Source organism: Pristiophorus japonicus, chromosome 21 (assembly GCF_044704955.1).
Source record: "Pristiophorus japonicus isolate sPriJap1 chromosome 21, sPriJap1.hap1, whole genome shotgun sequence".
In the NCBI taxonomy this organism is placed as follows: Eukaryota; Metazoa; Chordata; class Chondrichthyes; family Pristiophoridae; genus Pristiophorus; species Pristiophorus japonicus.
The window spans coordinates 25753281-25781034 of NC_091997.1; the positions used below are offsets into that span (position 1 = coordinate 25753281).

The 27754-nt window shown below is 45.1% G+C and overlaps 1 long non-coding RNA gene across 2 annotated transcripts in view; it reads left to right on the top strand.

The window, feature by feature from the left end:
* Positions 1 to 1202: 1202 nt before the first annotated feature.
* The window catches only part of LOC139233627 (uncharacterized), a 36541-nt gene continuing 9989 nt past the window's right edge, over positions 1203 to 27754 (top strand). The window contains exon 1 of one of the 2 annotated variants that reach the window (XR_011588189.1): positions 1203 to 1337. This is a non-coding gene — a long non-coding RNA (uncharacterized lncRNA). Of the gene's footprint in view, positions 1338 to 5647; positions 5780 to 27754 lie in introns of those variants that run through there. The other variant, XR_011588188.1, reaches the window with a different exon arrangement.

Genomic DNA, 27754 nt, shown 5'->3' on the forward strand with positions numbered 1-27754 from the left:
CTGCCGACCTACCCCCCACAATGCCCTTTTTGGCATGGATGCACGCCGACGCCATTTAAATTTAGAGATCTTACCGCTATTTCCAGTAACCTCCAGCCTCACATCTCCCCCTGAGATGTCTGCGCTCCTCTAATTCTGCCCTCTTGAGCATCCCTGATTATAATCGCTCAACCATTGGTGACCGTGCCTTCTGTTGCCGAGGCCCCAAGCTCTGGAACTCCCTCCTTAAACCTCTCCGCCTCTCTACCTCTCTTTCCTCCTTCAAGACGCTCCTCAAAACCTACCTCTTTGACCAAGCTTTTGGTCACCTGCGCTAATTTCTCCTTATGCAGCTCGATGTCAAAATTTTTGTCTTATTATACTCCTGTGAAGCGCCATGGGACGTTTCACTATGTTAAAGGTGCTATATAAATACAGGTTGTTGTTATTGTTGCTGTAGCGTCAGAAGTAGATCCTTGGCACCCACTCCATGAAACTTCCATGGACAGAGTGGAGCCCAGGTTTTCAGCCCCAGTACCTCTCCGCCATTGTCATGGTGGCTGGTTCTGCTCGTTACCAAGGACTCATTTCTGAACACATCGGAACGTGTGGACCACTATGCCTATAATGAACATTATGGAAGATACTTGAATATCCATGATTACCATTAACAGACAGTCATTTTAGGAGCAGAGGCTTTTACCATCCATTGATACTCATCATCATCATCATAGGCAGTCCCTCGAAATCGAGGAAGACTTGCTTCCACTCCAAAAGTGAGTTCTTAAGTGACTGAACAGTCCAATACGGTAATTACAGTCTCTGTCACAGGTGGGACAGACAGTGGTTGAAGGAAAGGGTGGGTGGGGGAGTCTGGTTTGCCGCACGCTTTTTCCGCTGCCTGCGCTTGTTTTCTGCACGCTCTCGGCGTTGAGACTCGCGGTGCTCAGCGCCCTCCCGGATGCACTTCCTCCACTTAGGGCGGTCTTTGGCCAGGCACTCCCAGGTGTCGGTGGGGATTTTGCAATTTATCAGGGAGGCTTTGAGGGTGTCCTTGTAATGTTTCCTCTGCTTACCTGGGGAAGCTGTGTCGGGGTTCCGAGTATTCCATTGTTACTTACACTCCACCTCACTTCTTCAACAATCGGCCGCCCTAATAAGTGATGACTGAAATTATAAATGATTTTGATTTTCAACAGTTAATGATCACGTTTAAAGTTCTGATCACCGAAACACAAAAGAGACAGTTATGTCTGAAAGGCAATCCGGGGACGAGCCCCGCGACAGACCCCTTGTGTCAGAGGATTGAGGCATGACTTGGGACTGGTTAAAGTTTCACTTCTCTGCCTTGAAAAGAGGTGAGCAAGAGCTGACATTATGGAAGTCGAAAAGAAAGAAAGACTTGCATTTATGTAGTACCTTTCACGACCACCGGACATCTCACAGCGCTTTACAGCCAATGAAGTACTTTTGGAGTGTAGTCACTGTTGTAGTGTGGGTCCCAGCAGCCAACTTGCACACAGCAAGCTCCCTCATCATCATAGGCAATCCCTCGGAATCGAGGAAGACTTGCTTCCACTCCTAAAGTGAGTTCTGTGGTGGCTGAACAGTCCAATACGAGAGCCACAGACCCTGTTACAGGTGGGACATTCATCGAGGGAAGGGGTGGGTGGGACTGGTTTGCCGTACACTCCTTCCACTGCCTGCGCTTGACTTCTTCATGTTTTCGGCGTTGAGATTCGAAGAGCTCAACGCCCTCCCGGATGCACTTTCTCCACCTAGGGCGGTCTTTGGCCAGGATATCCCAGGTGTCACTGGTGATGTCGCACGTTACCAGGGAGGCTTTGAGGGTGTCCTTGTAACGTTTCCGCTGCCCACCTTTGGCTCATTGCCATGGCGTCTCCCACAACAACAGTGAGATACATATCCAGATCATCTGTTAGTAATGCTGGTTGAGGGAGAATTATTGGCAAGAACACCGGGGATAACTCCCCCTGCTCTTATTCTCAATAGTGCCACAGGATCTTTTACGCCCATCTGAGAGAGCAGACGGAGCCTCGGTTTAACGTTTCATCCGAAAGACGGCACCTCCGACAGTGCAGCACTCCCTCAGCACTGCGCTGGAATGTCAGCCTAGATTTATTGGCTCAAGTCTCTGGAGTGGGACTTGAACCCACAACCTTCTAACCCAGAGGCGAGTGCGTTACCCACTGTGCCACAGCTGATACTGATAAGATCGTAAATGGTGTAGAAAAGCTAGATTCGGAGCAATACTCAAAAACTAAACCATGAGGGGAGGGCAAAAATGACATGGGTTCAAACGAGTAAAAGGCAAAGTTAGGAAGTTCGTCACACAAGCAGTGATCAGCATAGAATGACCCAACAGTGGGACAGCAGAGGTGAAAACCCTGAAATCATGAATGTTGTGATTTGGGGATAGTAGGGTAAGTTAAATGTTCTGTCTCATTCAAAATTATCACATGATATCACCGTGTGGATTGTGGTTCATTCATATCTTGTATTTTTACTACAACCCAGAACCAAATCATCTTCATATTCTGAGACTAGAATTGCTCTACTGACGTGATTTTGTAAGCCAAAAGTCAGTCTTTAGCCATCACTAAGAAGTTGAAGAGCAAGAACTAATTTGAAACAGGTTACTTTTGTTTCATCGTAAACTTTCATTTCAAATTGCTCGCAATGATGCACAGATGGGTTTTCTGCAAATAAAATGAAGCCCGATTATGTAAACAGAATAATTTAAAGCCAAGCTGTCAATGCTGGCTGCAATTCCCACCTCCCTGGAGAGCATCACTGGCTCCAGGCTATTAACAGTGCCTGGAGGTAACAGTCTCATAGATCTGCTGGTGAAGCTCCTTTATTTAATTAGGACTTCGCAATTCAGCAAGTAAATATACGAATTAAAGTAACAGGTTCAACCTTGGGGCAGAGAAACACACCAACATTATTTTCACTAAACGCAATGGAAAGTTTTCAAGTGAAAGATTAGCATTGAAGACCGCTACCCTTCTCTGTATTCGCTGTGTATTTTATTGCATGTTGGCTGTAGAGGTTGGGCAGTGAGGGAAGGGAGGAAGTTCTGTTGATGTAACTGGACCACTCCTTTTTTTACACTGCTGAAACTTTCACCTTCCCCTTCCGCTGTTAGATGGGACAGTCCGGAAGTGTAGTGGTTATGTTACTGGACGAGTAATCCAGAGGCCTGGACTAATGATCGAGGGACATGAGTTCAAATCCCACTGCAGCTGGGGAATTTAAATTCGGTTAATTAAGGAAGAAGAACATAAGAAATAGGAGCAGGAGTCGGCCATTCAGCCCCTCGAGCCTGCTCCGCCATTTAATAAGATCATGGCTGATCTGATCATGGACTCAGCTCCACTTCCCGGCCCGCTCCCCATAACCCTTTACTCCCTTATCTGTCAAAAATCAAAAATCTGTCTATCTCCGCCTTAAATATATACAATGACCCAGCCTCCACAGCTCTCTGGGGCAGAGAATGCCACAGATTTACAACCCTCTGAGAGAAGAAATTCCTCCTCATCTCAGTTTTAAATGGGCGTCCCCTTATTCTGAGACTATGTCCCCTTGTTTTAGTTTCCCCTATGGGTGGAAATATCCTCTCTGCATCCACCTTGTCGAGCCCCCTCATTATCAATAAGATCACCTCTCATTCTTCTGAACTCCAATGTGTATAGGCCCCAACCTACCCAACCTATCTTCATAAGTCAACCCCCTCATCTCCGGAATCAACCGAGTGAACCTTCTCTGAGCAGCCTCCAATGCAAGTAGATCCTTCCTTAAATACGGAGACCAAAACTGTACGCAGTAATCCAGTTGTAGCAGGACTTCTCTGCTTTTATACTCTATCCCCTTGCAATAAAGGCCAACATTCCATTTGCCTTCCTAATTACTTGCTGTAAAAAAGGAATAAAAAGCTAGTATCAGTAATCGTGACCATGAATTTACCGGGTGGTCTTTAGGGATGGAAATCTGCTGTGCCTTGCCAGGTGTGCCCTATGTGTGACTCAGACTCACACCGATGTGGTTGACTCTTAATTGCCCTCTGAAATGGCCTAGCAAGCCAATCAGTTGTATGACGGCTCACCGCTACCTTCTCAAGGGAAATTTGGGATGGGCATTAAATGCTGCACTTGCCAGCATCCCATCAACGAATAAAAAAAAAAGTTCTGATGATGTAATTTGATTTTTCAACCTACACCACCATGTCTTTTGTTTCCATGAACGTTTCCCGTCACCCACCACTGGAGCTTCTGACAGAGCAAATCAACAGCTGTGTTTTAAAAAAAATGTCATTCTCGGGATGTGGGCAATGGTGACATATATTGCCCATCCCTAGTTGACCTGAGAAGGTGGTGATCCCACGGAGATACCACTCCAGAAGTTATGCGTCAACCACGTTGGTGTGGGACTTGAGTCACATATAGGCCCAGACCGGGTAATCCTGGCCAAAGACCGCCCAAAGTGGAGGAAGTGCATCCGGAAGGGCGCTGAGCACCTCGAGTCTCATTGCCGAGAGCACGCAGAAATCAGGCGCAGGCAGCGGAAGGAGCGTGCGGCAAACCAGACTCCCCACCCCTCCTTTCCTTCAACCACTGTCTGTCCCACCTGTGACAGAGACTGTAATTCCCATATTGGACTGTGCAGTCACCTCAGAACTCACTTTTAGAGTGGAAGCAAGTCTTCCTCGATTTCGAGAGACTGCCTTTGATGATGATAGGCCAGACCAGGTAAAGACGGCAGGTTTCATTCTCTAAAGGGCAATAGTGGGGTCAGTTGGTTATTTGCGACACTCCAACAGCTTCATGGTCACTTTTACTGAAAGCAGTTTCTTAAGCTTTTCAGATTTTTAAAAACTGAAATCAAATTCTCAAACTGAGATGGTGGGATTCAAACCCATGTTCTCATTATTATTTACCAGGTTCTCTAGATTACGAGCCCAGTAACATACCAATGTTGAATTGAAACTACATATTGTAGGCCATGCAGATTCTAATTACTGTGGCATACCTTGGCATTCCCAGTGCACAACGGGCTGCGTGGCTCCTTCAAAAATCTGCGCATGCGCGTTTTTTTCAATTTGAAAGCCAGCTAACCGGCTGCACAGGACCCCTGGAGCACGCGGTCACAATCCAGAGACCTGGTCTAATAATACAGAGAACAAGACTTCAAATCCCACCATCTCAATTTGAGAATTTGAAGTCAGTTTTTTTTTAAATCTGGAAATCTTAAAAGAACTGCTTTCAGTAAAAGTGATCATGAAGCTGTCGGATTGTCGTAAAGGTGCAGCTTAAAGGGAAGACTGGTCAGAGGTGTGGTCTGCCACGTGAGACGTTAAACCGAGGCTCCGTCTGCTCTCTCAGGTGGACGAAAAAGATCCCATGGCCCTATTTTGAAGAAGAGCAGGATATGGTGTTCTGACCAATATTCGTCGCTCAAACAACATCATTAGACAGATTGCTGTTTGTGGGAGCTTGCTGTGCACAAATTGGTTGCCGTCTTTCCTACATTACAACAGTGGCTACACTTCAAAGGTACTTACTTGGTTGTAAAGCGCCTTCAGACGTTCTGAAGTGAAAGATGCTACATAATGAAAGTCTCCTTCCCTATTCAAACATCAAACAGAATAATTTGTTTGCTCTGTCACACAGATTCACATTCGGAAAGCTTCACATTTTTCTCAATTGTAACAAATACGCTGCAAATTGGGTTTAATATAACACGGAGAATGAGACCAGACATTCCAGGAGGAACCTTCCAGGTATACATTACCTCTTCCATTATTATTTACTTCGAATGACTTACGATGTCTCTAACTAATTTCTAGTATGGTGGGAATAGGTCCTGTAGCTTGTCTTTTTGCAGGCAGGAAATGAAGAAAGCTGTTCAAACCATATCAACGTAACAGAAACAGATTATCTGGTCATTATCACATTGCTGTTTGTGGGAGCTTGCTGTGCGCAAATTGGCTGCCGCGTTTCCTACATTACAACAGTGTCTAACTCCAAAAGTACTTAATTGGCTGTAAAGCATTTTGCGACGTCTAGTGGTCGTGAAAGGCGCTATATAAATGCAAGTCTTTCTTTTTTCTATCAGATTACATGCTATTTAAAAGCCAAATTTACCAACTGCATCATCTCATAGAGGAGACATTCTCTATTTAACCAAATCAATATTTTCTCCAATATCCATCAAGAACTAAAAAGAAACTCCACTAAAATAAATTTTAAACATGTATTATTTCAATCACGCAATTAATCTTCTGTCATTTTAAATACTAAATCTATCTGAACATCTCCACCTCCGCCACACTGGAAATGGACATTTTCTGAGTAATTGGGTTATGACTTTTTTCGTGATGATATAAGAACATAAGAAATAGGAACAGGAGTAGGCCATACGGCCCCTCAAGCCTGCTCTGCCACTCAATAAGATCATGGCTGATCTGATCATGGACTCAGCTCCACTTCCCCACCCACTCCCCATAACCCCTTATCCCTTTATCATTTAAGAAACTGCCTATTTCTGTCTTAAATTTATTCAATATCCCAGCTCCCATAGCTCTCTGAGGCAGCGAATTCCACAGATTTACAACCCCCTGAGAGAAGAAATTTCTCCTTATCTCTGTTTTAAATGTATTCTAAAACTATGCCCTCTAGTTCTAGTCTCCCCCATCAGTGGAAACATCCTCTCTGCATTCACCTTGTCAAGCCCCCTCATAATCTTATGCGTTTCGATAAGATCACCTCTCAATCTTCTGAACTCCACAATGAGTAGAAGCCCAACCTACTCAACCTTTCCTCATAAGTCAACTCCCTCATCCCCAGAATCAACCTAATGAACCTTCTCTAAACTGCCTCCAAAGCAAGTATATAATTTCATAAATATGGAAACCAAAACTGCACGCAGTATTCCAAGTGTGGCCTTACCAATACCTTATATAGCTGTAGCAAGACTTCCCTGCTTTTATACTCCATCCCCTTTGCAATAAAGGCCAAGATACCGTTGGCCTTCCTGGTCACTTGCTGTACCTGCATACGATCCTTTTGTGTTTCATGCACAAGTGCCCCCAGGTCCCGCTGTACTGCGGCACTTTGCAATCTCTCTCCATTTAAATAATAACTTGCTCTTTGATTTTTTTTTGCCAAAGTATCACTGAGTTAGGCCAAGTGGTTGTATATCAGTTCCCAACAATCCAATGATATCATCTCAATCTACTGGGAAGTTTTGTTGTTAAAGTCTGTCTCTTGGGTTTTGGGAAAGTGCGCATGGAGCACCTTTCATGGGCACCGGACGTCCCAAGGCGCTTTACAGCCAATGAAGCAGTTTTGGAGTGTAGTCACTTCAGTAACGAAGGAAATGCGGCAGCCAATTTGCGCACAGCAAGCTCCCAAAAACATAAGTGATCTGTTTTAGTGATGTTGATTGAGGGATAAATATTGTGCAGGACACCAGGGATAACTCCCCTGCTCTGCTTTGAAATAATGACATGAGATCTTTTACGTCCACCTGAGAGCACAGACGGTGCCTCGGTTTAGCACCTCATCTGAAAGACTGCACTTCTGACAGTGCAGCGCTCCCTCAGTACTGCACTGGAGTGTCAGTCTAGATTTTTGTTCTCAAGTCTCTGGAGTGGGACTTGAATCCACAGCCTTCTGATTCAGACATGAGAGTGCTGCCCACTGAGACACGGTGTTACCTGTAAGACAGGTAACAATTGCATTGGCTTACCAACAGGCATATCATAGATTTCCTATTGATCCAATGCATGCTCTGAAAACCCTGTTTCAGCAATAGATGGTTAACTCTGCATTTACATAAAACTTACAACATAAAAACAGGTTCAAGCCATCCCTATTGGTGTTTATCCTCCTCTTAACGAGTAGTCCTAATCCCATTGGTCCACCCCTTTATTCCCTTTTCCTGCAACGACCGATCTAACCTATTCTTGTTGACGTGCTCTCTGCTTCAATCACTAATTCTGGTAGTGCCACCCACAGCTTCACAATCCTCCGAACGTACATACAAGAGTTAGCGTTGCGGGCAACAACAGTGTCTGGGACAGAGTTACACAGGTAGGTGTGGAGTTTGAAGCATTGCTGCAAGAATTGTGTGTGGGATTCTTTAGATTGATAGGCAATAGGGAGAAATCAGTGAGAATGGAATTGGGTTAGGATGAGGGTTAGAGTTACGTTTTGGGTTAGGGTGAGGGTTTGGGTGAGGGTTAGGGTTCGGTTTATGGTTAGGGTGAGGGTTAGGGTGAAGGTTAGGTTTAGGGTTAGGATGAGGGTTAGAGTGAGGTTGAGGGTTGAGCTTAGGGTGAGGGTTAGGGTGAAGGTTAGGTTTAGGGTTAGGATGAGGGTTAGAGTGAGGTTGAGGGTTGAGCTTAGGGTGAGGGTGAGGGTTAGGGTGAAGGTTAGGTTTAGGGTGAGGGTTAGGGTGAGGTTTAGGGTTAGGGTGAGGTTGAGGGTTGAGCTTAGGGTGAGGGTGAGGGTTAGGGTTAGGTTTAGGGCTTGGGTGAGGGTTAGGGTTCGGTTTATGGTTAGGGTGAGGGTTAGGGTGAAGGTTAGGTTTAGGGTTAGGATGAGGGTTAGAGTGAGGTTGAGGGTTGAGCTTAGGGTGAGGGTGAGGGTTAGGGTGAAGGTTAGGTTTAGGGTGAGGGTTAGGGTGAGGTTTAGGGTTAGGGTGAGGTTGAGGGTTGAGCTTAGGGTGAGGGTGAGGGTTAGGGTTAGGTTTAGGGTTTGGGTGAGGGTTAGGGTGAAGGTTAGGTTTAGGGTTAGGATGAGGGTTAGGGTGAAGGTTAGGTTTAGGGTTAGGATGAGGGTGAGGGTTAGAGTGAAGGTTAGGTTTAGGGTTAGGGTGAGGGTGAGGGTTAGGGTGAGATTGAGGGTTGAGCTTAGGGTGAGGGTGAGGGTTGAGCTTAGGGTGAGGGTGAGGGTTAGGGTTACGTTTTGGGTTAGGGTTAGGGTTCGGTTTATGGTTAGGATGAGGGTGAGGGTTTGGGTGAGGGTTAGGGTGAAGGTTAGGTTTAGGGTTAGGGTGAGGTTGAGGGTTGAGCTTAGGGTGAGGGTTAGGGTTAGGTTTCGGGTTCGAGTTAGCTTTAGGGTGAGGGTTATGGTTAGGGTGAGGGTGATTGTCAGGGTGAGAGTCAGGTTCAAGGCAGGTGAGCTATGCTCCACTGGGTTACTGTTTGGAAGGGAGAGAGCCATGCATCATCAGCAACATCGTGACATCACTTGCAAGAAATGCAACACTACATTTAAAGGCAAATTGCATCAGTGTTGTGAGATTGCAAGCATATGAAAAAAATACTGGCCAAACATGAAGAAGGTGCAACATTAAGTTGGTAAAAATAAGAAAAATAGCAAAATATTAAGTAAAGCAAAATGAGATTGGCCGGGTTAGACTTTCCCTCACTACGATTTTCAACTGACCGATATGTTAGCTGTAAGTGTCAGCCGTGGCTCAGTGCGTAGCACTCTCTCGCCTCTGAGGCAGAAGGTTGTGGGTTCAAGTCCCACTCCAGGAACTTGAGCACAAAAAAAATCTTGGCTGACCCTCCAGTGCAGTGCTGAGGGAGTGCTGTACTGTTGGAGGTGCCATCTTTCAGATGAGACGTTAAACTGAGGCCCTGTCTGCTCTCTCAGGTGGACATAAAAGATCCCATGGCACTATTTTGAAGAAGAGCAGGGGAGTTATACCCAGTGTCCTGACCAATATTTGTCCCTCAATCAAAGAAACAGATTATTTGGTCATTATCACCTTGCTGTTTCTGAGAGTTTGCTTGTGTGCAAATTGGCTGCTGTGTTTCCCACACTACAACAGTGACTACATTCCAAAAGTACTTCATTGGCTGTAAAGAATTTTGAGACATCTGGTGGTCGTGAAAGGCGCTGTGTAAATGCAAGTCTTTCTTTTTATATTTCTGCCGCTCGTGCAGCTTCAGTATCCATCCGGTGAGCTCTTGGACAGCGATGTAGGTCTCTTTACACCGCCTATCCGACCATTATAGACTGAGGAAATGTCCTCCCGCATTTGATGCCCTGGTTAACCTTACATTATTTACAAACTGCTCAAGTGGGAATGTGAAATCGCCATTGGAAATGTGTCCCTCAAGGACTGATTTCATACTCTTAAAATCCTCTCTGCATTTCCTCTCAGTGACTTGACGCTTAGAAATTGAAATGTTATTTCTCGGCTGAATGGTCACATTCTAAAATCTTTTTTTTTTTAATTCCCCTTTTTGTTTTAGCTTCCTTCTGGGTTATTTAGTTATGATCAAGGCCACCGATTCGCAATTTCCATGGAAAAGTTGAGGGAGGTGATCCTCAGAAGTCCAGTATAAATCCCAGTACACACCACGATCTCACTTCAGCGAAACTGAACGGGCCTAATTCACTCAGCAGAAACCCATTGACCCAGGTTGTAATGTAAGGTTAGAAGTTAGGTAGCCTGTAATACAAGAAAGGGCCTAGGAGAGGAATGGTTGAATGGGTGCAAATAAGTGTAGGCCAGTGGGAATTTGTCAGGGACAGAATACAGGAGGCTGGTAACATATCAGGTTCTGGGGGGGGGGGATTGACAGGTTAGACGCTGAGAGGTTGTTTCCCCTGGCTGGGGAGTCTAGAACTAGATGTCATAGACTCAGGATAAGGGGTCGGCCATTTAAGACTGAGATGAGGAGGAATTTCTTCACTCAGAGGGCAGTGAATCTTTGGAATTCTCTACCCCAAAGGGCTGTGTATGCTGAATCGTTGAGTATATTCAAGACTGAGATAAATAGATTTTTAGACTCCAAGGGAATCAAGAGAGATGGAGATAGTGCAGGAAAGTGGAGTTGAGGTCGAAGATCAGCCATGATGTTTTTGAATGGCGGAGCAGGCTCGGGGGGTCGTATGGGCTACTCCTGCTCCTAATTCTTATGTTCTTATGGAAGATGGATGAAAACTGTAAGAGAAGCTGTCAAAATAAAGGCCGATAGAAAGAAAGCTAGAAAGAAAGAAAGAGAGAAAGACTTGGATTTATATAGCGCCTTTCATGACCACCGGATGTCTCAAAGCGCTTTACAGCCAATGAAGTACTTTTTGGAGTGTAGTCACTGCTGTATTCTTGCTGCAAACACTGACAAGCATTGCACAGAGGTGCACGGCTGCACCCAGACTCTCCCGAGCCGCTGTCAATCATTTCTATTTTGACAGCTGACCCGCCTCCGATCCCGCTCCCTCAGTGCCGGTAAAATTCCGGCCCATGTGTCTGGATTCCCCTACTAAGAATGGTCACTTGAGTGAAGTATGGGAGGGCAGTCAGAGCCTGTGAAACCCGTACCCAAGGCTACAAGCACGGTCCCTTCAGGGGAGAAGAGGAGAGGCGAAAATTGCAGAACGGAAAAAAAACAGCCCCTCAAGCCTGTTCCACCATTCAATTAGATCATGGCTTATCTGTATCTAAACACCATCTACCCAGCTAGGTTCCCTAACCCTTAATACCGTTGCCTAACAGAAATCTATTAATCTCAGTTTTGACATTTTCAGTTGAGCCTTAGCTTTTTCGGGGAGAGAGTTCTAATTTTCCTCTACCCTTTGTGTGAAAAAGTGTTTCCTGGCATCACCCCTGAACAGCCTGGCTCTAATTTTAACTCCTTTACCTTCAGTCAGGATAACCTCTCTTACAATATGTAGCTTTGAAAATTCTGCAGAAAGTAACTTTTGTTTCGAATTATTACGCAATGGGAAGTTGAACAAATCCTGCAAACTCCAACCTGTGATACAACATTGCCGCTTCCAGTTTCAACCCTTCACAGAATAGCAAACCCTTTCAACTGCTTTTATAAAGTTTGAGAGGTCAGAGGTTAAAGCAGAGGTGGCTCACTTTGCGTCATGTGCGAGCCTGCACTTACTGGAACGCCTCAGAGTCGGGGAACAAAAATATCTCGGAGTCATTCGCGTAATCTTACTCTGTAATCTGAGCTGAAGTGGAGGGGCCTGGCTGGACTGGCTTTCCATTCGATAATGGCCCAGCAGATTGACAGATCAGCAAGACTTGGTAAGCTGACATTTAGAGCGAGCTGGGACCCAGAGTTTGGGGGCTGGAAAAAAGAACAATGGTGAAATGAAATGGTGACCGATAGTGTTTGTAATGCCAGAAAATGCATTCATTTATACGCAAACCTATCCAGAAAACATCTATTGTATCCAGAAACACTGACACAAAAACCAAAGCAGAATCACTTCTCCCTGGCCTCAAATTTTTCCAAAATATTTTAAAAGAACTTACATTTATATAGCGCCTTTCACAACCTGTGGACGACCCAAAGCGCTTTACAGCCGATGAAGTACTTTTGGAATGTAGTCACTGTTGCAATGTAGGAAACGCGTGCACAGCAAGCTCCCACAAACTGCAATTTAGTCTGCGATTTATTCTTCACCTGCCACACTGACAATACTGGGCATGATCAGGCCCTGGGTTCCAGTCTGTAATGCAATTTCTTTCTTCTGGTGTTGGGAAGCGAAAAGATATAGGGGAAGAAATTCATTATCGCCCCGTTTGGGGGGTGGTACCTTTTGAAAGCTGGGAAACTTAGCCCCAGATGCTAATGCTTCCCCGCTCTCAAAAAATTGGCTTTGGCATTGCAGGAAGGAAGTGGTGCGCTAAATCAAGCACTCCACTTCCTTCTTGGAGCGCTAACGGCAGCAGGCGGGAAGGTGACCTCAGCAGCGATGCACACTGGGCCGCGCAGCGCTGCTGCGTTCAAAGGGCGCTTCCCTCCCTTAAAGGGAAAGGCCATCGCTGCAGGCTCTGCAAATGAAAATGGACCGACCTGGACTACCAGAGGGAGCGATGTACCCACACGATCAGCCCGGCGCTCAAGCAGAGTGGCGGCACTGAATGATCCCCGCGCAGAAAACAGGCATCAACAAAGGTAAGTTATTTTTAAACTTACCACGACCACCTCGCCTTTAATCATCGCCCTGGTAGCGGCTGGCCGCCAGATCTATGCCTCCTGCAGCTGCCGGTGTTTTCGCCCAACACTGCTGCAGGGAGCGGAAGTCAATCTCGGGTCCGGGCGCTAACGCGGCTGAGAATAGAACTTGGGAAGATAAAATGGTCAACAATATTGGCAAACAATGATGTAGAACAACAATGGGAAACAATTAAAACGGTGTTCAACAGAGTGCAGGAAAAATATATTCCACTAACAGGAAAGAACAAACTAAACACAAATGAGAGTTCATGGATAAAGACATAAGGGAACAACTGAGGGTAAGGAAAGAGGCATACATTAAGTACATGGACAGCAGGGGAATGCATGAAAAGAGATAATATAAAAGGATTAGGAGAGAAATCAAAAAGACAATTAGGAAGGCAAAGAGGAACTATGAAATTAAATTATCAAGGAACATAAAACAAAATAGTAAAATATTTTAAGGCACATCAATAAAAAAAAGGAATGTTGGGATAGGAAGAGGACCATTAAGGGATAGACAGAATAATATCACAGGTAACGATAGAGAGATGGCAGAAATATTAAATCATTATTTCGCTCCAGTATTTACCAGGGAGATAGAACAGGTGGACGTGATATTGGATGATGAAATGAGTAATGAGATAAGTACATTTAAAATTTAAAAAGGGGATATATTAAACAATAATACAAAAGCAAAATACTGTAGATGCTGGAATCTGGAATAAAAACTGGATAAAATTCCTGGTCCGGATGCTTTGCATCCACACATTTTAAAATAATTTAGGGAAGAGATAACAGAGGCATTACTACATATATTTAATAATTCATTCAAAAAAGGTGTAGTGCCAGAGGACTGGTGGATGGCTAACATAATACCTATATTTAAGAAGGGGGATAGAACATGTCCAGGGAATTATAGACCAGTCAGCTTCACATCGGTGGTAGGAAAAATAATGGAATCCTTAGTAAAGGAGAGAATAGAAGAACATCCAGAAATGGAAAGTGTAATAATGAATAGTCAGCATGGATTTCAAAAGGGAAAGTCTTGTTTGAACAATCTCATTGAATTTTTTGAAGAGGTAACAGAGAGCGTAGACAATGGTAATGCAGTAGATATAATTTATCTAGATTTTCAAAAGGGCTTCAATAAGGTACCCCATAATAGACTGAGGTCCGAGAATGCAGAGTCAGGGGACAAGTAGCAATGGATCGCTAACCGGCTTCAAGACAAAAAGCAGAGTGGGAGTAAAGGGTAGCTATTCACAGTGACAGAAGGTTGGCAGTGGTGTTTCACAAGGATCAATGCTAGGACCACTGCTGTTCATAATTTACATTAACGATTTAGACTTTGGAATCAAAAACACAATTTCTAAATTTGCGGATGACACCAAATTGGGGAGAGGAGTGGGGGGGAGTGGATATTCAATACTGAGGAGGACTGCAACAAATTACAGAGGGTTGAAACATAGAAACATAGAAAATAGGTGCAGGAGTAGGCCATTCGGCCCTTCGAGCCTGCACCGCCATTCAATGAGTTCATGGTTGAACATGCAACTTCAGTACCCCATTCCTGCTTTCTCGCCATACCCCTTGATCCCCCTAGTAGTAAGGACTACATCTAACTCCTTTTTGAATATATTTAGTGAATTGGCCTCAACAACTTTCTGTGGTAGAGAATTCCACAGGTTCACCACTCTCTGGGTGAAGAAGTTTCTCCTCATCTCGGTCCTAAATGGCTTACCCCTTATCCTTAGACTGTGACCCCTGGTTCTGGACTTCGCCAACATTGGGAACATTCTTCCTACATCTAACCTGTCTAAACCTGTCAGAATTTTAAACGTTTCTATGAGATCCCCTCTCATTCTTCTGAACTCCAGTGAATACAAGCCCAGTTGATATGTCCTTGATATGTCAGTCCCGCCATCCCGGGAATCAGTCTGGTCATTATAAACTTGCAGAATAGGCAAATAATTGGCAAATGAAGTTCAACACAGATAAATGTGAGGGAGCATATTTTGGGAGGAAGAATAGTGAAGTCACTTTTAACTTGGAAGGTGTGAGTCTGGGTGGGGTAGAGGAACAAAGGGATCTCGGAAAACAAATACACCAATCACTAAAAGTTGAGCCACAGGTTAGCATGGCCATAAAAAAAGCAAACCAAGCACTAGGATTTATTTCTGGAGGGATAGAATTGAAAAGTAGGGAAGTTATGCTAAACCTTGGTTCGACCACACTTAGAGCATTGCGTGCCGTTCTGTTCGCCATATTATTGAGCACTGCCCCCCAGTCATCAAGATCCACGGCGCGTCCCTGGACACCATGGACCACTTCCCATATCTCAGGAGCCTCCTATCAATAAGAGCAGGCATCAACGACGAGATCCAACACTGCCTCCAGTGCGCCAGTGCAGCTTTTGGCCGCCTGAGGAAAAGAGTGTTTGAAGACCAGGCCCTCAAAACTGTCACCAAGCTCATGGTCTACAGGGCTGTAGTAATACCCGCCCTCCTGTATGGCTCAGAGACATGGACCATGTACAGCAGGAACCTCAAGTTGCTGTAGAAATATCACCAACGATGTCTGCGCAAGATCCTACAAATCCCCTGCGAGGACAGGTGCACCAACATCAGTGTCCTCATCCAGGCTAATATCCCCAGCATTGAAGCACTGACCACACTCGATCAGCTCCACTGGGCAGGCCACATAGTTCGCATGCCAGACACGAGACTCCCAAAGCAAGTGCTCTACTCGGAGCTCCTTCACGGCAAATGAGCCAAAGGTGGGCAGCAGAAATGGTACAAGGACACCCTCAAAGCCTCCCTGATAAAATGCGACATCCCCACTGACACCTGGGGGTCCCTGGCCCAAGACCACCCTAAGTGGGGGAAGTGCATCCAAGAGGGCGCTGAGCAACTCGAGTCTCAACGCCAAGAGCATGCAGCAGAAAGACCGTGCGGCAAACCAGTCCCACCCACCCCTTTCCTCAACGACTATCTGTCCCACCTGTGACAGAGTCTGTGGCTCTCGTATTGGACTGATCAGTCACCAAAGAACTCACTTCAGGATTGGAAGCAAGTCTTCCTCGATTCCGCGGGACTGCCTATAATGATATCGAGGCACTGGAGAGGGTGCAGAGAAGATTTAAAAGGATAATATCAGAAATGCAAGGGCATACATATCAGGATAGGATGAACAGGCTGGGTATCTGTTCTCGTGAAAAAAGGCTGAGGGGTGACCAAATAGAGATCTTTAAAATTATGAAAGGCTTTGATAGAGTGGATACAGAGAGAATGTTTCCACTTGTGGGGAAGAGCATAACTAGAGGCCATCAATATAAGATAGTCACCAAGAAAACCAATAGGGAATTCAGAAGAAACTTTACCCAGAGAGTAAAGTGGTGAGAATGTGGAACTCGCTACCACAGGGAGTGGTTGAAGCGAATAGTATCGATGCATTTAAGGGGAGGCGAGAAAGGCATATGAGGGAGAAGGGAATAGAGGGTTATGCTGATAGATTTAGATGAGGAAAGATGAGAGGAGGCTCGAATGGAGCATAAACGCCGGCATGGACTGGTTGGGCCGAATGGCCTGTTTCTGTGCTGTATATCCTATGTAATGTAATCCTATGCAATCAGGGCGATGTACACAGAGGTGACGTCATTATCAGCGGGTGCAGGAGATCAGGGCGCAACGCTATAGCATTGCTGATAATGACGGGAATTGATGTTAATACCGCGCCCGGTCACAAGGCATTTGCACCCCATTAGCGGCCCCAGGTTTGCTAACAGGAGGTGCAAATGCACTCAATTTCAAGCCCATAGTAACTCACCTTTATTTCCTACAGGTGACCTTTAGGGTTGGTTTCCCCGCGTGCAGCGCTGGCTGCCTCAGGGCGAACCAATGTTGCAGCAGGGAGCTGAAGCAAGCATTAGGCCCCTTATTTGCATATGCAAAGGGCCTAATGCCAGTTACAGGCATAAATGAGGGACGCCTCTTGTTTGTCCTTCCCAGGATGGTGGACGGCACGGTTGGAAGTGTACGAGTTTCCTGGCCGCCATTTTGGGCATTTAGGAGGCCGTGTACCCGATTTCAAGCCATGGTGATCAAACTCAGATACGAAGGCCAAAGTCATGTATCCTTGGCAAGCGTTTTAGGAGCTGCACATGACAGGGAAAGCAGGAATGTGCCCATCTAAAGACAAAGCATTCCTCCCATGTCTCTCTTATTTAACAAATCTGTAAAGGAATAGGGTTTCTATGGCAACAATCCTTAAACATGTAACACCTTAAAAGGCCATTACGTTGGCTGTGTAACAAATATATCTCCCCATGTACACAGTTAAGATAATGGTTCCCTGAAGTATGAACTTGCATATAAGGTAAATAGGATTTGGAGGAAGTTTAATGTCCAAGTGAAGGATTCTACGCAGGAACCCAGGCCCGGTTCATTGCTTCATACCCAACTTTTCATCTGTTCCCAAAATTGGAGTCACAGCAGTTGGTGCCAAGTAATTTAGCTCCCCTTTTCCCGGGCCTCATTCCGAAGGAGACCACAATGTGACAGGCTACTGACCTCTCAGTAAGGATTTATGATTGAGGATATGCTACACACAAGGACCAAATGTAAGATTGTTCCTCCGGCTATTGACCAGGGATATAAATCCATTCAAATCTTGGTTTGGAATTTACTTAAAAAATAACAATCTTTTAGGTGCGATTTATTTCTGTTTACTAATAAAAGTGTGGGATTAAACAAACCTTTTCACCACAGAGAAAGACTATGGGCAGCACTGTTTTGTTTTGTGAATTTTTTAACAGTAGGTACAGAATCAATTCAGGAATATCTTTGTATTATTACTGACAATGTGTTCTTTCACATTCCAGTTCATTGTGCTCGGGCAAGGGTAATTAGTGTGTTTTTTTGGTTAGCCATATCAGTTCATGAATGAAGTTTTGTTCAAATAATCTTTTCAGAATAAGTTTAACCCCATGAGCACTACCTTCTGTTTCTGTTTAATTTTATTTTATATTCGTTCACAGGATGTGGGCATCACTGGCAAGGCCGGCATTTATTGCCCATCCCTAATTGCCCTTGAGAAGGTGGTGGTGAGCCGCCTTCTTGAACTGCTGCAGTCCGTGTGGTGAAGGTACTCCCACAGTGCTGTTAGGGAGGGAGTGCCAGGATTTTGACCCAGTGACGATGAAGGAAAGGCAATATATTTCTAAGTCAGGATGGCGTGTGACTTGGAGGGGAACTTGGAGGTGATGGTGTTCCCATGCACCTGCTGCCCTTATCCTTCTAGGTAGTAGAGGTCGTGGGTTTGGGAGGTGCTGCCGAAGAAGCCTTGGCGAGTTGCTGCAGTGCATCTTGTAGATGGTGCACACTGCAGCCACGGTGCACCGATGGTGGAGGGAGTGAATGTTTAAGGTGGTGGATGGGGTGCCAATCATGCGGGCTGCTTTGTCCTGGATAGTGTCAAGCTTCTTGAGTGTTGTTGGAGCCAAGTGGTGATTATTTCATAACACTCCTGGCCTGTGCTTTGCAGATGGTGGAAAGGCTTTGGGAAGTCAGGAGGTGAGACACTTGCCGTAGAATACCCAGCCCCTGACCTGCTCTTGTAGCCACAGTATTTATATGGCTGGTCCAGTTAGGTTTCTGGTCTGGTACCATCCCTGACCAGAAACTTAACTGGAATTGCCTCATAAATACTGTCCACAATTCTGATTTTTCATACACGCCATTTAATTTCAACAGTTCTGTTGTTCAAGATTGCGGACAAATTATAGACTGTTCGGTACTGCACCTCTATCTGCTGCAACTGGATTGAGATTACTCAAGGTTGTGTTCACTTGAACTACTTATAGCCACAGGTGAGTGACAGGCAGACGAAATGATAGAAAACTCACTCCGTCAGTCTGGGTTGGATTTAAACTCAAGTTCAAGAGATTTATCTTTCGAATGAGACGTTAAACCGAGGCCCCGTCTGCCCTCTCAGGTGGATGTAAAAGATCCCATGGCACTATTTCGAAGAAGAGCAGGGAAGTTATCCCCGGTGTCCTGGGGCCAATATTTATCCCTCAATCAACATCACTAAAGCAGATTATCTGGTCATTATCACATTGCTGTTTGTGGGAGCTTGCTGTGCACAAACTGGCTGCTGCTGGTTTCCTACAGCACAATAATGACTACACTTCAAAAAGTACTTCATTGGCTGTAAAGCACTTTGGGACTTCCTGGGGTCGTGAAAGGTGCTATATAAATGCAAGTTTTTCTTCTTTTTTTATAGATATAAATTTAACGTGAGAAAACTGCTAAACAGACACTGCCAAGGACAAGAAGGGCATTATATAGATTTAAAGGTAATGTCAAATTGCCTTCCCTTCACACGTATAACTTTGATCCATCAAACCCCTATTTTTCTGCCAATATTGGATTTTTAAAATGGCTATTTATGGCAAATCTTAATCTTAGTTTATTTCTCAAACATCCTTGTTTCATTACAAAGAAGAATTTAAGTGCCTCTCTTTGTAACGCTACGATAGACATACAAATAAGCGAGCCACAAACATGCACTGTGGGCAATGGGACCAGCTCCCAGACCAGGGCCGCACGACTCGCTGTCCTTTGAAGTTACGCTGCCAAAGGCCACAGCAAGTGGACTGTGACGTTCATTTGAATAACAGAATGAAAGGGCTCTTTTCCCATTAACTAAAGAAAACACCACAAAACCCAGAGGGTAGATATCCACCAGCACAGATCAGCTTTCACTTGCAATTCATTTAATTAATTTTGGTTTTACTTGCTTCCTCTCCACTTTGCTTGCTATTACCTTATTGCCCATTCCCACAGGGATGACATGAGCAGTGTTGATAGATTGAGGAATTCTGCTTGTGTTCTACACCCAGGAAGAACTATCGGAAATTGGTCTCATGGACTGATCCAGTAACAGTAAATTTCTACCCATGACACAATGTCCCATAAAAAGTCATTAGCAGGGCAACTAAAAGTCTACATTTAAGTAAGAACTTACTCAACTTACATGCTGACCTGTGATGTGCATAGCTTGTATTTTTAAAAGTGCCAAATAAATTCCATATTCTCTGTTGCGGGAAACAATTTCTGTTCTGGGTATAATAACGAGGGTGATTTTTGGCTTCAAATCGCACATTTATTATTATTTCTCACATTACAACAGTGACTGCACTCCAAAAGTACTTCACAGGGAATCTAGAACTAGGGGGCTTAGTTTAAGAATAAGGGGCCACCAATTAAAACTGAGATGAGGAGGAATTTATTTTCTCAGAGGGTTGTAAATCTATGGAATTCTCTGCCCCAGAGAGCTGTGGAGGCTGGGTCATTGAATATATTTAAGGTGGAGATAGACAGATTTTTGAGCGATAAGGGAGTGAAGGGTAATGGGGAGCGGGCAGGGAAGTGGAGCTGAGCCCAGGATCAGATCAGCCATGATCTTATTAAATGGCGGAGCAGGCTAGAGGGGCCAAATAGCCAACTCCTGCTCTTATTTCTTTTTGTGATTGTATTCATTGAACTCGCCAAGCACTCCTAAACTGCAGTGCTCTTATAAACATGAGTTTACTTTGCTCATTTTTGTTACTGTACAAAATGCCTGATTCCTGCCCTGAAGTGGTAACTCACAATAAATGTATACGAGGCAGAGAAAAATCAATTCTGCACTTAACAGGAGCATGTTACATAGTGAATGCCTTCTGTAAAATATCTATTAAATGAGTTAATCAATCAGGATCAGATAGACTGAGTGACAGTAATGTTGCTCAGTAGAGTAATAATAATAACAACAACTTGTATTTATATAGCGCCTTTAACGCAGTGAAGCATCCCAAGGCGCTTCACAGGAGCATTATGAGATTAAAACTTTGTCACTAAGCCGCATAAAGAGAAATTAGGGCAGGTGACCAAAAGCTTGGTCAAAGAGGTAGGCTTTAACGAGCATCTTGAAGGAGGAAAGAGAGATAGAGAGGTAGAGAGGTTTAGGCAGGGAGTTCCAGAGCTTGGGGCCGAAGCAACAGAAGGCACAGCCACCACTGGTTGAGCGATTATAATCAGGGATGTTCAAGAGGGCAGAAGTAGAAGAGCACAGACATCTCTGAGGGTTATGGGGTTGGAGGAGATTGCAGAGACAGGGAGGGGCGAGGCCATGGAGGAATTTGAAAAAAAAGATGAGAATTTTGAAATCGAGGCGTTGCTTAACCGGGAGCCAATATAGGTCAGCGAGCACAGGGGTGATGGGTGAATGGGACTTGGTGCGAGTTAGAGCACGGGCAACCGAGCTTTGGATCACCTCTAGTTTACGTAGGGTATAATGTGGAAGGCCAGCCAGGAGTGCTTTGGAATAGTCAAGTCTAGAGGTATCAAAGGCATGGATGAGGGTTTCAGCAGTGGATGAGTTGAGGCAAGGGTGGACACGGGCGATGTTATGGAGGTGGAAATTGGCGGTCTTAGTTATGCTGCGGATATGTGGTCGAAAGCTCACTCAGGGTCAAATATGACACCAAGGTTGCGAACAGTCTGGTTCAACCTCAGACAGAAGTTGGGGAGAGGGATGGAGTCAGTGGCTAGGGAATGGACTTTGTGGCGGGGACCGAATAAAATGGCTTCGATCTTCCCAATATTCAATCGGAGAAAATTTCTGCACATCCAGAACTGGATGTCGGACAAGAAGTCTGACAATTTAGAAACCGTGGAGGGGTCGAGAGAAATGGTAGTGAGGTAGAGTGGTAATAGGTAAAGATACTCAATACTTCAATCCTGTGTTCACCAACCATCGTTGTGATTAACAAAAAAAAACATTGTCCTATCGGGAATACACTTTATCAAAGCCAGTGTGGATGATCTCATTGCTGGAGGGAGGACAGAGTGGAAAGTAGAAGCCAGGTCCAGAGTGATACTACTTTCTTTAAGTGTGACCATTACTGCCTCACATTTTGTGACCGTCATTGGCATCACTGGATCACATGTTCTTTATTCGCTTTGTCCAAATCACAAAATAGATGCAGATGAGGGAGTTCATTCAGCACATCTTAGCCCATCCATCCATAATTAATAAAAAGCATTCCTCCATTATATCTTCTCTTCAATGAATCTAAGGTTTTTTGCCTCTGTAATGTATGCACCTGTGAGTATGCTCACAGGTTTGTAGAGCTGTTGCGTTGTTAGTGACTTAGTCAGTCACGTGTTGTTCACAAGACTCAATAAAACCCCAGTCAGTTGGGTCTAGGTCATCCACGATGAGGTAGGCAGTTGTGAGCCTAGTGGATGAACTGGTAATGTGTAGTGTGATTGTTAAACCTTTGTTAATAAACCAACTAGTTTTTAATAGCAATGTGTTGCTATGAATTCTTATGCAAAGAACTCATGAAGCAAATACATTACAGCTTCCATTACCCTACCTGGAAAGTCTTTTCAAGTGTTTACCACTCTGTGCGTGAAGAGATTCTTCCTGACATCTGTCCTAAATTGACCTCTCATCAATTTGAGCCTATTCCCCCTTGTTTGAGTGTCCTGACATGCCTTGAAGTCGTGCTCCAAATGTACTTTAATTATGTAGTTTAATAACTAGACCACCTAAATTGTCCCCCCACAGTCCCGTCCCTTCACGGAGAAATAGTCCCAGTTTCTTCAGGCTTTTCTTATAACGCCATCGTCTGATCAGAGAATAGAATCATAGCAGCATAGAATAATGCAGCATAGAAGGATGCCATCCGGCCATCATGCCTCTGCTGGCTCTTTGGTAGAGCTACCCAATTAATTCCACTTCCTCGCTCTTCCCCATAGCTCTGTAATGTTTTTTCCCTTCATGTATTTGATGCCAGGGAACAGCCTCATTGACTTGATGTAAAACCTGGTGTTTTTCGATAATCTTACTGTCACATGCAGACTGCTTAACTTTCACCAAGTCGAAAAGCCTTATCTAATAGTACTGCCGTTTGCCTCATCAGTTAGTTAGTACTTTAGAATGACAGGGGTTGCACGAGGTAATACATGATCCATTAGTTCTAAATTCATTTTATTTTCAAATTGAGCTTATCCCCTTTGCTTGTTCTGATAGACTGTTTTTTGGTATTCATTACAAATTAGAAGTTCACCACTTCCTGTTTTATGTCTCTGTGACTTCCCATAAAGTTCTGTCTAAGGTCTTTGAGAATGTTAACTAAAGAAAACAAACAAAGAAGCCAAGGGAAACAGTGTTGGGATTGTGAAGATCAGTCATTTTTTGGGTTCATTTAGCCTGTATAAGAAAGAGCATTTCACAACCCCAGGAAGCAAGAACATAAAAATGTTACATAAGGCCATGGGGATTGGGTGGTGCAATGAATTAGTAATCTATTCTAAAGAAGCTGTCCTTACAGTTCTGGCTTTAGGGATTAAATCCAGCTCAGCCTGTGGAATGAGACTTCCTACTGCTCTAATGGTGATTAAGGGTCAAAAACGAAATTAGTTCTGATAGCCTCAATCCATTTCCCAGTAGACAGGGAGATCTATAGTAGGAATATGTCATGCATGCCTTACTGAGCCCCAAGACAGGAAATTTCACACTGACAAGGGTTGCAGAGTTCCTGCTGTAGCCCGCTCCGAGGCACATGCATATCACTTTGTCTCATGTAAATAGTTCAGCTCTCAAGGTTTAAGACCCTTAACTGATTAGCTACTGGAGTCACTAAGAAAGGGCTTCTAACTGCATCAGACTTCTCAAGAATCGTCTGACTTTAATGCAATAGCTAGCAGTGATCAGTACCTTTTTCAAATGATACTAATTCAGATACGCTATTATTCATTCACACTAGATGTCAACTGCCATTAACTCACACAGAGATTCCATCTTCACTGATAATGATTAACAGTTATAGTCAACATCTGTAGAAAACACCCTGTTTTATATAGTCAGAAATAATTAACTGGCTCATCCAGTAATCTGAATGCAACAATTTCAATGTTGTTCCACCCAACATTGTTTGATGGCTTAATGTATACTAACTTTGACCTGGAAGTGCTAATACGATCATTGGGTATTTCACAGAACATCACCAATCCCCCAAAAAGAATTTTGAAGTCAAAGGAATTGCGGCTGCTTGCTATCAGATTTCCCTCCAAAGAATGATAGGGGCTTCTGTTACGTTTGATAAAAAGAAAAACTTGCATTTATATAGCACCTTTCACAACCTCAGGATGTCCCAAAGTGCTTTGCAGCCAATTAAATACTTTTGAATTATTGTCACTGTTATAACCTAGGAAAATGGCAGCCAAATTGCGCACAGCAAGCTCCCACAAACAGCAATGTGATACTGACCAGATAATGTTTTATTTTTAAGTGGTGTTGATTGAGGGATAAATATTGGCCAGGGCACTGAAAATAACTTTCCTGATCTTTTTCAAAATTGTGCCATGGGAATGTTTATATCCACCTCATCACTAACTCCATTCCCCTTCCCGTCCACTATCTCAGGCTGAACTCGACTGCTCACAACCTTAGCATCTTATTTGACTGCAAGGTGAGCTTCCGATCTCATCTCCTCCATCCCAAGGACTTCTTGGTAATGTCTCCTGCTTCTGCCCCATCCCAGTTCATATATCACTGCAACCCTTATCTATACTTTTCTTACCTCCAAACTATTCCAATGCTCCCCTGGGAAGCATCCCATCTTCTACGCCTTGTGAACTTAAGCTCATTCGAAACCCTGCTTCCCGTATTCAATCCCGCACCAAGTTCCACTCATCCAGTACTGATCCTCAAATTTTAAATTCTCATGGCATAGCCCCTTTCTACCGCTTTAACTTTCTCCACAGCCTTCCTCCTGAACTCTTCATTACTCTGACCCGGGGTCCAGAAGAGGCGAGGGCCCAGGGGCAGCACGGGCTTCTTTCACCCCACCATTGGCAGTGGTGCCATCAATCACCTTAGCCTCACACTCTGGGGAGTGGAAGGAGAGGCGTGGCAGCATACCACTCCATGGAGCAGCACATGCTGTAGCAGGAGAGTGACAGCAGTGAAGCGGCCGATGGATTGGACATCGCCAAGATCCAGGTCGATGACTGGAGCGTAGGCAGGTTCAGCAGGAATGGCGAGGTTGGGGCGGAGCGGCGAGAGAATGTAGAGGGACATGATCGGGGCCCGGGAGAGGCGCGAGTTCGGGGCCCAGAAGAGGCGAGGGCCCAGGGGCAGCACGGGCCAGCCCACACTGCGATATGTGTACGTACTAGGCCCGTGCAGCAGAGCTGGTCTCCAGTCGTCTTGGTTAATCCTTGCCACTGGACCAAGACCTAGCTCTGTCAAGCCCGTGTGGTGGCTGGTGTGCAACGGCCACCACACGTTAAAAAAATCCACGCACAGGCAACTTCCACCCTTCAACATGTAGTTCGGAATCTGGGATATCAGGTCCTTCATTGAAACATCGGTGAACTTTTTGGCATGGAGGCAAGTCATCCTTGATTCAAGGGACTACCTATGATGACGATAACACTCTGTAATTCCCTCCCTAAATCCTTCTGGCTCACCATCTCCATGTCCTCCCTTAAGACTCTCTTATTTGGCCACGCTTTTTGTCACTCTCCTAATACCTTTGTTCATTTTTTCCTCACGCCTATGAAGCGCCTTCGGACATTTTTCGACATTAAAGCCATTATGTAATTGCAAGTTTTTGTTGTTATCGTGTGGGCTTTGCTGTGATAGAGTTCATGCTTGAAAAATCTTCTGAAACTCATAAAAATGGGGCGGATTATTGGGTCTTCTGCACTCCGTTTTTCGTTGCGGAGCAACGCCAAGGGCGGCGGTGAGGTCTTCGGGCTGGCGATCAGCCTCCAGCGCCCCGTGGGGATCCTCTGGTCCGGGTCTGGAGCAGCACCACCCGGGAAGAGCTGCGCTGGGGTGCAACACGCCTGGTTGCGACACCGCTGCGAAGTTTGACTTCAGCCTGACCAGTCCACCCCGCAGCGCCCCCTGCAGTGAACGCCTGGGAAATCGGGTGGTCCAACGATCCCGACAGCGCAGCGGTAAGTAATGGACTCCTAAGGTAAGTGTGATGATTTATTCTTTTAATATTTTTTGCGATTTGTGTTGTGGTGGTATGGGCAATATTTTGCGAATGTTTTTGTACAGTTTCCCTCCCCCCCCCCCAGGCGTCTCTCGGAGCACTCCCGGCCTGGCTCTTTAGCTCGGAAGTTGCCCATGCTAACGCCTAAGAGAGGTGTACAACGCCTCCCTTAGCGCTGCGCCCCCTGACTCAGGGCCCGGCTGCCCAATTTTACTTACTGAGGTGCAAACTGTTCCCAGGCGCAAACTTTACCGCCCCACCGCCATTACCGCCACAAAATCATCAAAACCGAAATTCCAGCCCATTGACTGGGTTCAAAGATATAAATGCACCCTTAGCCGAGCTACTGAAAAGTCGCCATTCTCCTGAGAACTGGACTTAAATACCTTCACGGAAGGAGTAGTAAGAAGAGAAACCTGAAATGAGTTGGAGGAACCCATCCCCCCTGTGCTCGCTGACCTACATTGGCTCACAGTTAAGCAACGCCTCGATTTCAAAATTCTCATCCTTATTTTCAAATCCCTCCATGGCTTCGCCCCTCCCTATCTCTGCAATCTCCTCCAGCCCCACAACCCCCCGAGATGTCTGCGCTCCTCTAATTCTGCCCTCTTGAGCATCCCGGATTATAATCGCTCAACCACCGGTGGCCGTGCCTTCTGTTGCCTGGGCCCCAAGCTCTGGAACTCCCTGCCTAAACCTCTCTGCCTCTCTACCTCTCTTTCCTCCTTCAAGATGCTCCTTAAAACCTCCCTCTTTGACCAAGCTTTTGGTCACCTGCCCTAATTTCTACTTATGCGACTTGGTGTCAAATTTCTTCATCTCATAATCACTCCTGTGAAGTGCCTTGGGACGTTTCACAACATTAAAGGTGCTATATAAATACAGGTTGTTGTTGAGCAAAGAAAAAATACATACAGCTGGTAGAAAAGTCGATGCCCTTTGCTGAACAATTTATACAATATACTTTGCCATATACAGCACATTCAAGAACACCATAGGGGGTGGATTTTGCTATGAAGTGATTCAGCAGATTTCTTTCCCCAACAATCTAACATTGTTGTCTCAACAAGGTGTTCACTGTTAGGCCAATATGCTGACTATTACATTTGGCATTGATCAATATAACACACACAACAGAGACTATTGTCTTCAGGTCACAGAAATACTATGATTGATTAGTGGGAAGGACCATTGCGTTCTCAACGATGGCACAGTGAACACAGGATTCAACGGGAGGAGAGAAGGTGAAGCGGCACTGTGGGTCGTGTTTGACACACGCGGTGAGAGTATAATCATACTCTACACCAAGTCCTGCTCACCCATCACCCCTGTGCCCGGCGATCTACATTGGCAACGCCTCGATTTCAAAATTCTCATCCATATTTACAAATCCCTCCATGGCCTCCCCTCTCCCTATCTCTGTAATCTCCTCCAGCCCCACAACCCCCCCCCCCCCCCCCCGAAATGTCTGCACTCCTCAAATTCTGCCCTCTTGAGCATCCCTGATTATAACTGCTCAACCATTGGTGGCTGTGCCTTCAGCTGCCTGGGCCCCAAGCTCGGGAACTCCCTCCCTAAACCTCTCCGCCTCTCTACCTCTCTTAAGGATGCTCCTTAAAACCTACCTCTTTGATCAAGTCATCTGCCGTCATTTCTTCTTATGTGGCTCGGTGTTAAATTTATTTGTTTTGTCTTATAACACTCCTGTG